The following is a 14,721-nucleotide window of genomic DNA, read 5'->3' as shown; positions in this document are numbered from 1 at the left end:
TTCCTCATCAATGCAATCAATTCCAACTCATGCCATGATGTTTATCACTTGAACTTGATAGCTCAAATTGGGGCTTTTTAATTGGACCATTGGATTGGGTTAATTCCTTGATTTATAGTGTCCTACTACTGTTGTTAAGTATGCCTCCAAGTTTCAGATTGATCCGAACACCGGAAGACTCATTTCGGACCAAAATCCCCAAAATCCACTATTCTGCCCGAGGACAATTTTGGTCGACACTTTTGGTCGATACCATCGACCAACACCATCGACCAAAGTTGTTGCTAACAGCAACCTTGGTCAGTTTTGACTCAAATGACATCCGATCTTCCCGACTTCTTTTCTAACTTATTATTGATGTTTGTTTAGGGCCTTAACAATTCTATTAGACTATTCTTGGTATTCTCAATTCATCATCAACTCATCCAAGGTAAGGATGGTTATATCCATATAAACATATAAGTCATCAAATATTGAACTGTGCTTTATTTAAAGAATAAGATCCCTAAATTTCCTTTCAATCATTATGATACTGTTACATATGTGTTAGAACTGTAGCATTTAAATCTTTATACTTTGTTGGGTTACTTTATCATTTTGATTTGCTTATGATTATAATGATTCGTTTCAATATCATGATTTGATTACTATTGTGAATATGCATTGAATGCATGAGAAATGATGAGATTTGATGTGTGATTGCTTACGTATGACTTGGGATTTGGGGGTGTCCTACTGACACTTCTGTCCTTGGGCATCGGAGGGAATAATATGGGATGTTCTCCGATGGTGCCTATCGACACTTTCCCGAGTTATTGGATGACATACATAGGATTGTCTAGTTGTGTGGCTAGGTTCATCCTTGTCGTGTTAGACCCGAATCGGAAGGGCATTGAGACCGAACAACCCGTGGTAGTGTATGGTTGGATGGGCGCTCTAGGTCGGTAGCCAATCCGGTAGGGGACATAAACCATGCTAGGGATACCTGAAAGGGGCCATTTATTGGTAGAGTTGCATATGGATAGACTTGGGCTCACGGGCGCTCAAGACCGGTAACCAATCCGTGAGAGGACATGAGAGCTTCCCGTTTACTATATGTGGATGACCAATAGGGTTGATGAGTCCGAAATCCGGGATTTCGCTAACTCTAGTGTGAAGGATACCGGAAAGGATCGCCGGGGGGCGAGGAATGGACGTATCTGAATCTGACTTGACCGACTGAGTAGATGACTTGCATTGGGCTAGGCTTTACTGTGACATGCGCCAGTACTTGACCAAATGGTGATGTGAGAGAGCGGTGACTGATCCCCTTACCACGGCTTTTTGATGACTTTACCGATCTTCCCCGGGCATTCCCAAGATATGGAAATGGGAGAGTGACTGACGACCCAGAGAAGTACGGTGCTATGACTTAAAGCATGTCTACCTTAGAGACCAGCATTCATAGAGTTAGACTCATATCTGCATCATATGTTCCATATCACATTGCATTATTATATGTTCTGAATGTGTATGATTTCTAATTATGGAATAACTTCCTTGCTGAGTTCTTCGAACTCATTCCTTTTTGTGCAAATGTTTTAGATTACATTCCAGGTACCGAAGATTACGATGGCACCTCCTATGAGGCGGACTATGATTCCACATACTACCCTCCGGGTAGTGGCGTCGGTGAGGATCCGTATATTGGAGCCGAGGAGGATTACTATCCGCACCAGGGTTAGCCCCACAGTTGTGCGGGAGCGGCAACGCTGGGTTTACTTCATCCGTACTGTTGAGGAGACTACCATTAGTATAGAAGAAACCCTAGCATAGTGCCCCATTCCCCTGGTGTATTTGTGGAACCTTGGGTATTGTAATTAACTTGTCTTTGAATTATTCTGGTGCTATTCGGATATGTAACTAACTTGATTTACTTCTTTTCCGCTGCTCTGAGAGGGTGACTACCACACCTTCTCACCCTTTATGATTTTGATCACACTTTATTATTATATATATTCCGCACTCTGATTTAGTTACTCTTATCTTATTCATGATACTTGGTATTAGCTATTTTTACCATTGATTGTTACTGTTCATGATTGTGTTACCGTGTATGTGGGAGGCATGGACCTCAGATCATTGATCCTTGGACTGTGGATCACATCCCGGGTATTCCAAATGGGGTACCGGCTGGGTGGATGTGACATCTGAAGCTAAGGTATTCCTTAGAACTAGATCTCCCGCTCTGTATTGCTGATGCTTTACTCAGGTATTGTAGTGTGATGCTATTCTTCGCTGATAATACTGGGTTCGAGCGATCGCTTTTGTCCGAACTTCATCTAGTAGCTCAAGGCTGTCCAGCAATCCTTGTTTATTGGCTTTTTCCTTGAATTCTCTTTCTCGAAGTGTTCCAGCTATTACTTCAACCGGCGCTAATGCTTCAGATCCATAAGCCAATTAAATGGTGTTTCTCCTGTGGGAGTCCGAACTGTAGTTCGATAGGCCCACAGAACATTGTGCAATTCTTCAACCCTTAAGGCTTTATCAACTTCGAGTCTCATTTTTATCCCATCAAGTAGTGTTAGGTTTGTAACCTCTACTTGTCCATTGCTTTGGAGATATGCTACTAATGACATACGATGCTTGATCAGGTAAGTGCTGCAGAATTGCTCGAATTGTGGGTTGTCGAATTGTGTGCCATGATCAGTTACAAGAATTTTTGGCATCCCAAACTGATAGATGATAGATTCTAACATGAACTTCCCCACCTTCCTTTCAGTGATGGTCGCTAGAGCACAAGATTCTACCCATTTGGTGAAGTAATCGATTGCTACGATGAGATATTCTCTTCCGCCTGCAGCCTTAGTGAATTTTCCCATAATGTCAATTCCCCACATCGCGAAAGGGATGGGGTCTAGAATTGATGTCAAGGTTTCAGCTGGCCTTTTCGATACCGTGGCATGGATCTGGCAATTGCTACAACAACGAATGTATTCCATTGCAGCCCGTTGGAGCTTCGGCCAATACAAACCGAGCCTTAAAATTTTGTAGGCCAGAGCTCGACCGCCCATATGTGCCCCACAAATTCCTTCATGAACTTCTGCCAAAGCTATTTCCGATCCTTCAATACCCAAACATCTCAAGAGGGGTCCAGCATAGGACCTTCGGTACAACCTTCCATTTTGCATTATAAATCGCGATGCCCGTACCTTGATTAACCTTGCTTCTTTTGAATCTTCTGGTAGTTTATCATCTCTGAGATATTCCATGATCAGGTCCATCCAGCATCGTTCCGCTTCAATATAGGATATCTCCCTCTCTTGACTGCTTGGGAATGCTAATTCCTCAATGTAGACCGAAGAGTCTAAAGTCTTTTCTTTGGCGTTAGCCAGTCTTGAAAGCTCATCTGCCATTGCATTTTCTTTTTTTGGAATCTGACATACTTTTAGATTCTTAAATTCCTTCTGCAATACTTGTACGATTTCTTGATATTTTTGTAATCAGGGTTCTTTGATGCCATACTCCCCTTGTACTTGATTGACAATAAGCTGTGAGTCACTAAAGATAGTTACTTCTGCTATTGCCAGTGCTTTTGACAATCGAAGTCCAGCTATCAAGGCCTTATACTCTGCCTCGTTGTTGCTTGCTTCGAATGTGAACCTCAAAGCGTAACGAATAATGAAACCTGCTAGGCTTTTCAAAAGAATCCCAGCTCCAGCTCCTTGTTTATTGCTCGAGCCGTCCACGTATACCTCCCACATGGTTGGAATATTAGGCTCGACTATTTCCTCGATCAGTGCAGTAGTTTCTACCACGAAGTCGGCCAATGCTTGGGCCTTGATTACCATTCGAGGCCTAAAACTTACTTGGAATTCGCCAAGCTCGACCGACCATGCTACCATTCTTCCAGATAAATCTGGCTTTCGAAGAACTTTATTAAGAGGAAAAGTAGTCAATACCTCAATTGGATGTGCTTGAAAGTATGGCCTCAGTTTCCTGGCCGCTATCATAAGAGCCAAAGCCTGCTTCTCGATCAGGGGATATCTCGTTTCTGCGTTGAGGAGCACGTGGCTGACATAATAAATTGGCCACTATTTCTTGTCTTTCTCCCGAACAAGTACCGCACTTACTGCCAAGCGTGATGTTGCTAAGTAAACTTGCAAAATTTCTCCTTTCTCTGGTCGGGACAAAAGCGGTGGTTTACCCAGTGTTTCCTTCAGATCTTCGAACGCCTTTTGACATTCTTTTGACCACTTCGCCTCCTTACTGCCCCTCAAATCCTTGAGTGCCTTGAAAAAGGGGAGGCATTTTTCTCCTGATTGTGAAATGAACCGGTTCAACGCAGCTACTCTTCCCGTTAGGCATTGCACATCCCGAACGGTCTTAGGAGATTCCATGTTAATCAAAGCCTGTATTTTGGCCGGATTGGCCTTGATACATCTTTGAGACACCATGAAACCTAAGAATTTCCCTGATGATACTCCGAAGGCACATTTTTTCGGGTTCAGCTTCATTTGGTATTTTCGGAGTACCGAAAATAATCTTCTGTCAAATCTTCAATATGCCTCGATCTTGCTATGCTTTTTACCAGCATATCATCAACGTATGCTTCCATATTTCTCTCGATCAGATCCTTGAATATTTTATTTTCTGCCCTTTGATAAGTAGCCCCTGCATTCTTCAGGCCAAACGGCATGACTTTATAATAGAAACTTTCACGATCAGTCATGGAAGTAGTAAACTTTTCATCCTCTTGATTCATGAGGATCTGGTTGTATCCCTAATATGCATCCATGAAACTTAACGTTTCATATCCAGCGGTGGCATCTATTAAAAGATCTATTCGGGGCAACGGATAACAATCTTTCGGGCAAGCCTTGTTGAGATATGTGTAATCTGTACACATTCTCCATTTTCCATTTGCCTTCTTGACCATTACCACGTTAGCCAACTAGACTGGGCATTCGATGGGTTCAATGAACCTAGAGTTCTTCAACTTTTCGACTTCGCCCCTGATGGCTTCATGCTTTTCTATCGAGAAGTTTCTCCTCTTCTGAATAACTGGTTTTACCTTTGGATCTATCCAAAGTTTGTGCTCTGCCACCTGCTGATCTATTCCCGACATATCTTCCGCAGACCATGCGAACACATCACTGTTTTCCTGAAGGAAAAACTTCAAATCCATCTTGAATTCCTCCAACTGCTCAGATCCGATATGAGTAGTTCTTTTTTCATTATCAGGATACAGCAGGGTTCGCTCCAATTTCTCTACTGGCTCTGGTCTTTGCATTTTTATCTCATCCCGATCATCTCGTATCTCTATTGACAACGTCATGGCCTTCTTCGAGCCTTCCTTATCTTTTTGATATGCCATGTAGCACTGTCGGGAGACTCTCTGGTCAGAGGAAACCTGATCGATTCCCATATTAGTTGGGAATTTTATCTTCAAGTGCTTTGTCGAAACTACAACACCTAACTTTGAAAGGGATGGTTTGCCGAGAATGACGTTGTAAGCTGGAAGTTCCCGAACCACCAAGAAGTTCACCAGAATAGTAGCTTCTTTAGGGAAGCTTCCAACTGATAAATCCAGTTGTACCGATCCTTCGGCAATAGCCGACGATCCAGCAAAGTAGTAAAGATGCGTAGATGATGGCTCCATTAGATCCTCTTTGACTTTCAGCTTTTGATAAGCCTCATAAGATAAAAGGTCTGCAGCAGACCCTGTGTCAACTAACACTCTGTGCACCTCCCGGCGTGCAATTTCTACCTTGATGACTATGGCGTCATCATGAGGTATACGGACGCCTCTTTCATCTTCTTCGTCGAAGGTGATCGAACCCTCACCATTTGGTCTCTTCCATTTCTTGGATTTGGCTTTCAGTTTTTGGAGCGACTCAAGTTCGAGTCCTCCAAATATTGTCAGTATGGGTGATCGAGTGGCATCGATCACTTCTTTACCTTTCTTAGACTTAGGAGCTTCGGTCGGCCGTTCTTGACTTATCAAATGTTCCCTCTTGTCACCTGTTCCTCGTGGTTCCGTCCGTCTCCCTTTGATGAAGTCGGATAGGTGACCTTGCGATATCAATCTCTCGATATCGGCTTTTAAATGCCTGCAATCATTGGTATAGTGACCATAATCCTTATGGAAACGGCAATACTTCTCCATATTTTGCTCCCCAGGCTTTGTTGGAAGCTTTGGTGGCCATTTTAGGATATTCTGCCTCTTGATAATATTCAAGATGTAAGCCCGAGGAGTATTCAATGGTGTATAATCATTTTGATTGGGAGACCTCTGTCGCCACGCCATACGAGGCCTTCCAACTCAATCCCGAACATTTTTTTCGGCTTTTGCTTTTTCTCGGGAGCTTTCTGCTCTTTTGCAGAGGCCTTGGTGTCTCCCTGACTTGCATCTAGGATCTCTATTACCTCCGCTTGATTCTGACACCTTTGCACCAGTTCAGCATAAGTGGTAGGCATGTCTTGAAGTAATAACTCCAAGAGTCTTCGGTTGGTGAGTCTAGTGAACATAGCAATTTTAGCTACCTGTTCGTCTAGATTCTCAATCTCCATTATGACCCTGTTGAATCTTTTCAGGTATTCCCGAATCGATTCACTTTTCCCTTGTCTGATGGTGAACAAGGTCTACTCAGTCTACTTAATCTGTATTCCGCTTTGGAATCGACCGATGAATTTTCGCGCCAGCTCTTCAAAGTCCACGATCCTTCTCGAGGGAAGATTCGAGAACCACTTCGTGCTGCTCTTGCTCAAAGATGAACCGAATACCCTGCAAAGGATTTCATCTGAATTACCAGTAACAACCATAGTTTGCTGATAATAGCTGATGTGAGAGATAGGATCTCCCGAACCGTCGAATGAAGAAAAGTTGGTAACCGGAAATTATGAGGAAATTGATATCCAGCTATTGCCTCGGTGAACGGGGTCTTTCTAATGACCGAATAAATGTCATCGGTTATTCTCCCTCTGGACAGTTGTCCGAGTCTCTGATTAATATTAGCCAACTCTTGGCAAATATGCATTGAACGGTCAACAACGATGCAAGCATTGTCCCGAACCGCACGCCTAGGAGTTGGTGAATGAGTTCACACTCCTGCACCCAACCTTGTCGTTGAATGAGTCGTGCTTACTTGCAGTCTTTCATATCGTTCGTCTCTTCTAAGGATTTCTCCCGTTCTTCTTGGTTCTCTGTCTTGTCTCCGGGGCATCTTCCGGAAATTTTGACCAACATTATGGTCTTCTAGAAGCCTTCTTTCCCTTTGTGGGGAATGTTTTGGTGGAAGAGAGGTAAATACTTCCTCCCTTTCTCTTATATGCCTTGCCGCTTTGCGTTGATCAGGAGCCTGTGGCGCCACCACTTGCCTGACTAACGTACGAAGTGTCTGCTTCATCTCCACAAATTGGAGCTTTAGTTGATCCAACTACTGCTGGAGTGGATTAGGAGGATGCAATTGATCATTGCCCCCTTGACCACCATCTTCTCGAACTTCATGGGGTCGACTTCCTTCAGGGATATCCACTGGATTGTTCCCTCCAGGAAGTTGAGCGTCAGCTTCTAGCTGAGTTGCCGCAACCACAACCGCTGCCGCTGCCGCTGATGATCTGGTAACTGTGACTTTCTGAAGCGTTTCCCACAGACATCGCCAAATGATGCGTCCAAAATTTGCTCAGCCCTTAGTTCTTCGATGGATGACCTGCAAAAACAATCGTCAGATGTGGCCTGACTGCTGGGGTCGGGAGTCCACCTCCGAAGGCTAAGTCAGTTGATGAACTAATCATAAATGACTCTGCCTGAGCACAGAGAAAAAGTATGAATACGAATATTGAGAATACGATTTAGATACCTCTCTTGTATGTAGGTCATGTTTATATAGTGTTTACCTTCGAATCTCCTTCGTTGGATTTATTTGAGCCTTCTTTGGGTGATCGTCCGATCTTAACGATTAGATCCGTTGGTAATAGATTCGTTCGTTGATGGGATAATGAATAACTTCTTTGTTAGCACGATCATAGCGTGGCAGTTATCCAAGTAAGCATGAACGTTTTCTCCTGTAGGTGCCGTTAACAGTCTACATGACGATTTGTCCACTCCGATTATCATGGATTCGGGCGTGCTTGTTAACTAAGTCAATTTACTTCCTCAACAAGTTACCTTTTAAACCCGACCCGCTTGGATGCGAGTCGGTTCATTTTTCCCGACCGGAGTCGAGGGTCGAACCAAGGGCGGACCCGGTTTGATTATGATCTCTCCCGTATCACCATTATTTTACCTTTAAAAATTGTTCTCAATATTGAGGGGGGCCAAATAGTGACATTTCACTTGTGAGAAGAGAAAAAAAAAACTAGAAAAATGAAGAAAATTAATATAAATTTGAAAAACTAATGGAATTATTAAAAAATTCAAAATCCGGGGGGGGGGGGGGCATGGCCCCCCTTTGTCCCTTACTGGGTCCGCCCCTGCAAGTGGTTACCCCTAATATCACGACATAAAAATTTATCATTTTTAGGTCTTTATTTTTGAAACAAACATCTAGGTCGACTACGAGCATCCCATTCCAATTCTTTTAAAACAAAGTATGATTAATCAAATAAACACATATGAACACAGACTATCATTTTATGAAAATAAGTTTTTTAAACTATTCTCAAAACAACATTAGATCTAGATTTTGATGCAATTATACACAAACGAATTTAAACTAGATATTATGCAATAGGGTAATGGACATCATGTTGAACTTTTCTGCTTAACAAATATTTGCACATTCCTTAAACACCAGCTCCAGTTCTCTCAAACATGCGTCCTAGTGATCCAAAGAATCTTGAAACTGGAGCTGATAAAAATCTGACATTTTGTATTGTTGGAATTTTGGTGTTCCAAACTTAGATTTATTCCTCTGGGTTTCCACCCTTAGATTTGTTCTCTGGGTTTTCACTTTTCTATTGAGGGATTTTCTTGAGCTAAGAATCAACTCATCTTCTTCGTCATTCCATTTTTATTCGAACTATCCAAAACGCAAGAAGAAGAAGAATAAAATCATGTAGGTGTTTGTTGTTCTTCCATGATCATCCATGCGATGGTGGTGAGGTTGCTTCTGCCAGAGCCAAACAAAGAGGTCATAGTCGTGTGAAGAGAAAAAGCAGGTTGAAGATATGAGAGGAAAGTGGTTAAAGATTAGAAAAATTTGACCCTTGGATAAGAATAAGACACCTGTCAACCATCTAACGGTGCACTGGATGAAAATGGAGGATACTGAAACTAGAGCTGATAAAAATCATCCAAAGAATGCAATAAGATAATTTATAACAAGATCCTCCCTTAACCCTCGTGATATTGCTAATCCTCTATCTATCATCAATAGTAAGACATGCACGATTTGATATAATTATGTTGGGAATAAATTCAAATATGCAACGGATCAAACACAAAAACAACACACAAGACAGATGTTTACTTGGTTCGGTCAAATGGGCTACATCCAAAGATGAGTCCAGCGAACTCAAGATAATATGCACAACTAATATCAATGTTAAGTTGGATACAAAAAGAACTCTCAAATGATTAAATACATCTTAGAGAAGGAACCTCAAGAAATCAACTAAGAACTCATGGCATAGCAAAGTCCAACACCATGAAACGATCTCACTTGATTCATACAACACCAACGCATACACGAGCACCAAGAGGCTTAATTGAAGACCAAGAAGCCTTCAAAAAACAAAGGGAACCACCCAAAGAACCTCAAACCAGAGGCAACAGAGAGGAGAGGATGTTGGTGCAACCTAGAGGGGGGTGAATCGGTTGCAACTAGTGCATTGTCCAAATTTTTCGGTTTGACTGGAAATATAAGGTAAATTGAAAATTTAAATGAATTAAACAATAACAATCAACCACAAGACAAGTATTTTATAGTGGTTCGACTTTGCAAGTCTACATCCACTCCTCTCTTGGCCTCAAGAGAGTATTCCACTAGTGATTATCTTTTAATACAATAGGTAGAGATCAAACCCTAACAATCTTTGTTATGGGGCAAGAGCACCCTCTTCAATCTTTGTTCACAGGAAAAAACATCCAATCAATCTTTGTTAATGGGCAAGAGAACCCAAAATCAATTCTAATCTACCTAGACTAGAATTGAAGACAAATAAATACAATAAATGATTAGAGATTACCTAACAAGGGGTGTGACACTTTACCCCTTGTGTAAGTGTGATGCAATGAGAGTTGTATGACCAAATGATATGATTTGCACCACCAATAACCTTCCAACAAAAAGCCTTCAATCACCTCAAGCTTTGCTTCCAATGAGCTTGCTTAGACACCTTGGTATGTTCTTCAAGGGTGGAGTAAGGGTGAGAGGCAAAATAAATGTTTTCTTGTAATTTGAGAGCTTGAGAGTGTTTGGGGAGTAGTGGATTAATTTTCAAGGTTTAGGCTCTCAAATGGGGTGAATTTGACTTATATAGATGGCCTTCAAATGCCTTAGCTCAACCCCCAACGGATAGAAAACGGACAAATTTTAGCCCGAATGGACTGCCGTCTAACTCAGATGGACGTCTGTCTCATTAAAAAGTAGCCGTTAAAAATTTAGCCATTGCAAATTTTTAACAAGACAGTGTCGTCTGACCAGAAGGCAGTCCGTCTCAAACAGAGCACCATATGACTAGACGGTAATCCATTTTAGACGGAGCTTTGTCTGAACAAACTGAAATTTCGTCTAAGCTTTTGTGACCAAACGGACATTCGTCTGATCGTAGACGGACGTTCGTCTGAAGCACAAATTGCATAGTTAGGTGCAAACAGGGACTTGATTGGGTTTTTAGTATTTCTAGGCAACCCTAAGTCTCATACACTCTCCTAATATGTCCTAAGCCAGTCTATTGACACGATATGTGTATAATTGAGTACAATTACATAGAATGTACATGAAGTGAATTAAGTCCTAATTTTCTAAGTCTTCTTGCTTGAGCTTGAGCTTGAGTTGATGATCATTGATGTTCTTTGAATCTTCTTGTACTACATTCTTCATGTTCATCTTGACTTAGACTTCATGTTCATCTTGCTTTGGTCTTGACCTTGACGTGGGCTTAAGCATTTGGCATTGAGTTGGACTTAGTCCACTTGCTTTCATTTTGAATTAGACAAACACAACTCAGTATAGCCTTAGTAATTCATGTTTGTTATCATTAAAACTAATGGAGGCTGATGTGGCAATGCTGGCATGACATTCCCCAACAAAGGAGAATTGCACCACGTAGAGAGCAAAATGAACCAACAACAGAACCTCACGAATGAAACCCTAAACTCAGATTGGGGTTTAGATTTGCAACAAATGAAAGTATATAAATGCCTTTCAAATAACGCTAAACACATATGCATAACTCCTATAAAAGAGAATGACGGAATTGCCCCTGCTATATAGAGATATTCCAACATACTCCACCTTGACACAAATTTTGGATGTGCATAATTACCTGAATCACAAAGAACTCATAAAAAAATAATAAAATAGAATAAAATAAAATAAAAATGAGAATCTTAAGCAACAAGCACCTTCAACATGTTATAAAGCAGTTATGAACTTGTTAACATGTGCTACTTTAGTCAAAATATTAGCAGGATTGATAGAGGTATCAATCTTAAGAATCTTGACTAAACGTTTGGAGATAATATCTCTAATAAAGTGCAACCTCACATCCACATATTTAGTACGTTCATGAAACATGTTTTTCTGAGAGAGACAAATAGCACTTTGAGAATCACAATGTATAGAAAAGCTTATATCACCAAAACAAGTTCTCCAAGGATACCCTTAAGCCAAAGAACTTTCTTAACAGCCTCACACAAGTCAATATATTCAGCCTCACTAGTAGAAAGAGCAACCACATGCTAAAGAAAAGACTTCCAACTAACCAAGTTATCACCAATGGTAAACACATAATTAGATAAAGACATTCTCGTATCAAGATCAACAACAAATCAGAATCACAATATCCAACAATACTCAGCTTATCCCCACAATCATTATTATATAAAAGTTTGTAATTAGTTGAACTTTGCAAGTATCTTAAAATCCACAAAACGACAGTCCAATGAACATCACAAGGGTGACTCATAAGCCTACAAACCAGCCCAACAACATAGGCTAAATCAAGTCTAGAACAGAGCATTGCATACATAAGAGAACCAACACAGATTTGACAAGGCATTTCAATTACAACAGCCTCAAGACAAGATTTTAACTTAAAATGTACACCAAAAGGAGTTTCAACGACTCTACAATTAGCACTTCTTAAGTTAACAATCAATTTATGCAAGTAACCTATTTGAGACAAAGTAAGTAAGCCATTAGATCTATCTCTCTAAACATGTCAATATCAAGAATCTTCCTTGCAGTTCCTAAATCATTTTAAATTCGAATTTAAGAACATTTTTCAACTTACAAATATGTAATTTATCTTTGCAAGCAATAAGCAATAAGCATAATATGAACATATAACAAGAGACAAACAAAATAAATGTATGAGGTTTAAATTCACAATAATACACACAATGATCATAGTAGCTTCTTTTGAACTTATTCTTAAGCATAAAAGCATCAAATCTTTTGTACCATTGTCTAGGGGATTGTTTCAACCCATACAAAGATCTTAACAACAAACAAACTTTACCTTTATCTCTTTTTCTCACAAAACACTCAGGTTGACTCATGAAAATTTGTTCCTTAAGTCTACCATTTAAAAAGGTAGTCTTGACATCCATTTGTTCCAACTCGATATCAAATATAGCAACAAGAGAAAGGAAAACCCGAATAGAGGTATGTTTAACCACAAGTGAAAACACCTCATTATAATCAATACCTTCAATTTGGAAATAACCTTTAGCTACTAACCTAGCCTTAAACCTATCTTTTTTTATTCCAGGGATTCCAGAGTTAAGCTTATAAACCCACTTACAACCAATGACTTTCTTACCCTTGGGTCTATTTACAAGCTTCCAAATCTCATTCTTAGCTAAAGAGCCCATTTGTTCTTTCATGGAGCTAACCACTTACTACTATCAAGACTATCTAAGGCTTCTTTAAAGGTTCTAGGCTCACTAGCTTCTAACTGATCAGCAACACTAAAGGCAAAGAAACTAAGTTTGAACCTGAAACCACACTTTCCCTCATATTAGCAAACCTATAAGGCTTCCTAATCTCTCTTCTAGCCCTATCCCTAGCCAAGAGATAATTATCTAGGGGTCCTTCTTCACCAACTCCTTGTTTAACATCTAAAGACCCACTAGAAAACTCCAAATCAATAGGATCAAGGTTATCAAGATCAACACTAGGCCTACCCTCAAGCTCCATCTCAATAAGACTACCATCACTGTCACGCCCTCCCAGCCGGTACCCTATCTGGCATACCCGAGAGTGTGATCCACAGCCCGAAGATCAGGTATCGAGTGATCAACCTCCCACATAAACAATAACATAATCATGAACAATCATAACATGAGTGCGGAAGATAAATCATAGATCCAATAATGAAAGAATGAATCATAAACGAATCGGAATAATAGATATAATCAGAGTGTCAAACAGATAAGTAAAGTGAAGCAAAAATCCCACTTTACATCCAGCGGAAAAGTAGCTCGAAAGAATAAACTAGACAAAATCTAATCCCAGTAGCAAGTACATTGGGTAACTAAATTATTCTCCACTTTGTAGACGACATCCTTGTAGGTATAGATCTCATAAATGGCACAAGGACGCTTCCACTCAATGGTCGGACTAAGCATCGTACGGAGCATAACCACCCGTGGGATCTTCAGAGTAATTGTGGTAACCGCAATCACCTTCCTGGAGATATGTCTCTTCGCCTTGCGCTTCCTCATAGGGACCGTCATAGTACTCAGTACCTGCAGGATAGTCTAACAACATTGTACAATAAAGGAATGAGTTTCAAAGAAACTCGGTAAGGCGCGATTAAAATCCATAATAACATAAATGGCAGGATTCCAGAACAATCATAAATGCAAAATGATATGAGACAAACAATGAATGAATGAATCTAACTCTATGGATGCTGGTCTCTATTGGCAGACATGCTTTAAGTCATAGCACCGTACTTCTTTAGGAAAGTCCACTCACATCCTCAACCATTTAAGATATCTTGGATTCCCTCCAACCATTTAAGATATCTCGGGCGACCGATTGGTAATGGGTCCTTCATCCCTCAGGACAAACCTTGGCAGGGGGTTAAGTCAACACACTCTCTCACAACCATTTGGTATAAGTACTGGCGCATGTCAGGGTAAAACCTAGCCAAATGCAAGTCTTCTACTTGGTTACATCAAGTCGGATCCAGATACTTCCATTCCTCGTCCCTGACGATCCTTTCCGGTATCCTTCACACTAGAGTCAGCGTATCCTATGGCACCGACCAACTCGGACTACGGACTCATCAACCCTATTGGTTATCCACATATGGTAAACGGGAAGCTCTCACGTCCTCTCACGGGTTGGTTACCGGTCTTAAGCGCCCGTGAGCCCAAGTCTAACCATATGCAACCCTACCAATAAATGGCCCCCACAATGTGATTCCTGTCCTCTCACGGGTTGGTTACCGGTCTTGAGCGCCCATGAATCCCCATTGCTACCACGGGTCGTTCGGTCTCAATACCCCTCCGATTAGGGTCCGACATAACAGGACATCCTAGCCAAACACTACTAGACAATC

The sequence above is a fragment of the Hakea prostrata genome, chromosome 2, assembly GCF_041222555.1.
Source record: "Hakea prostrata isolate BN-2017 chromosome 2, UWA_Hpros_2, whole genome shotgun sequence".
NCBI classification, from domain to species: Eukaryota; Viridiplantae; Streptophyta; class Magnoliopsida; order Proteales; family Proteaceae; genus Hakea; species Hakea prostrata.
Note: the sequence above shows the minus strand (reverse complement) of the source record.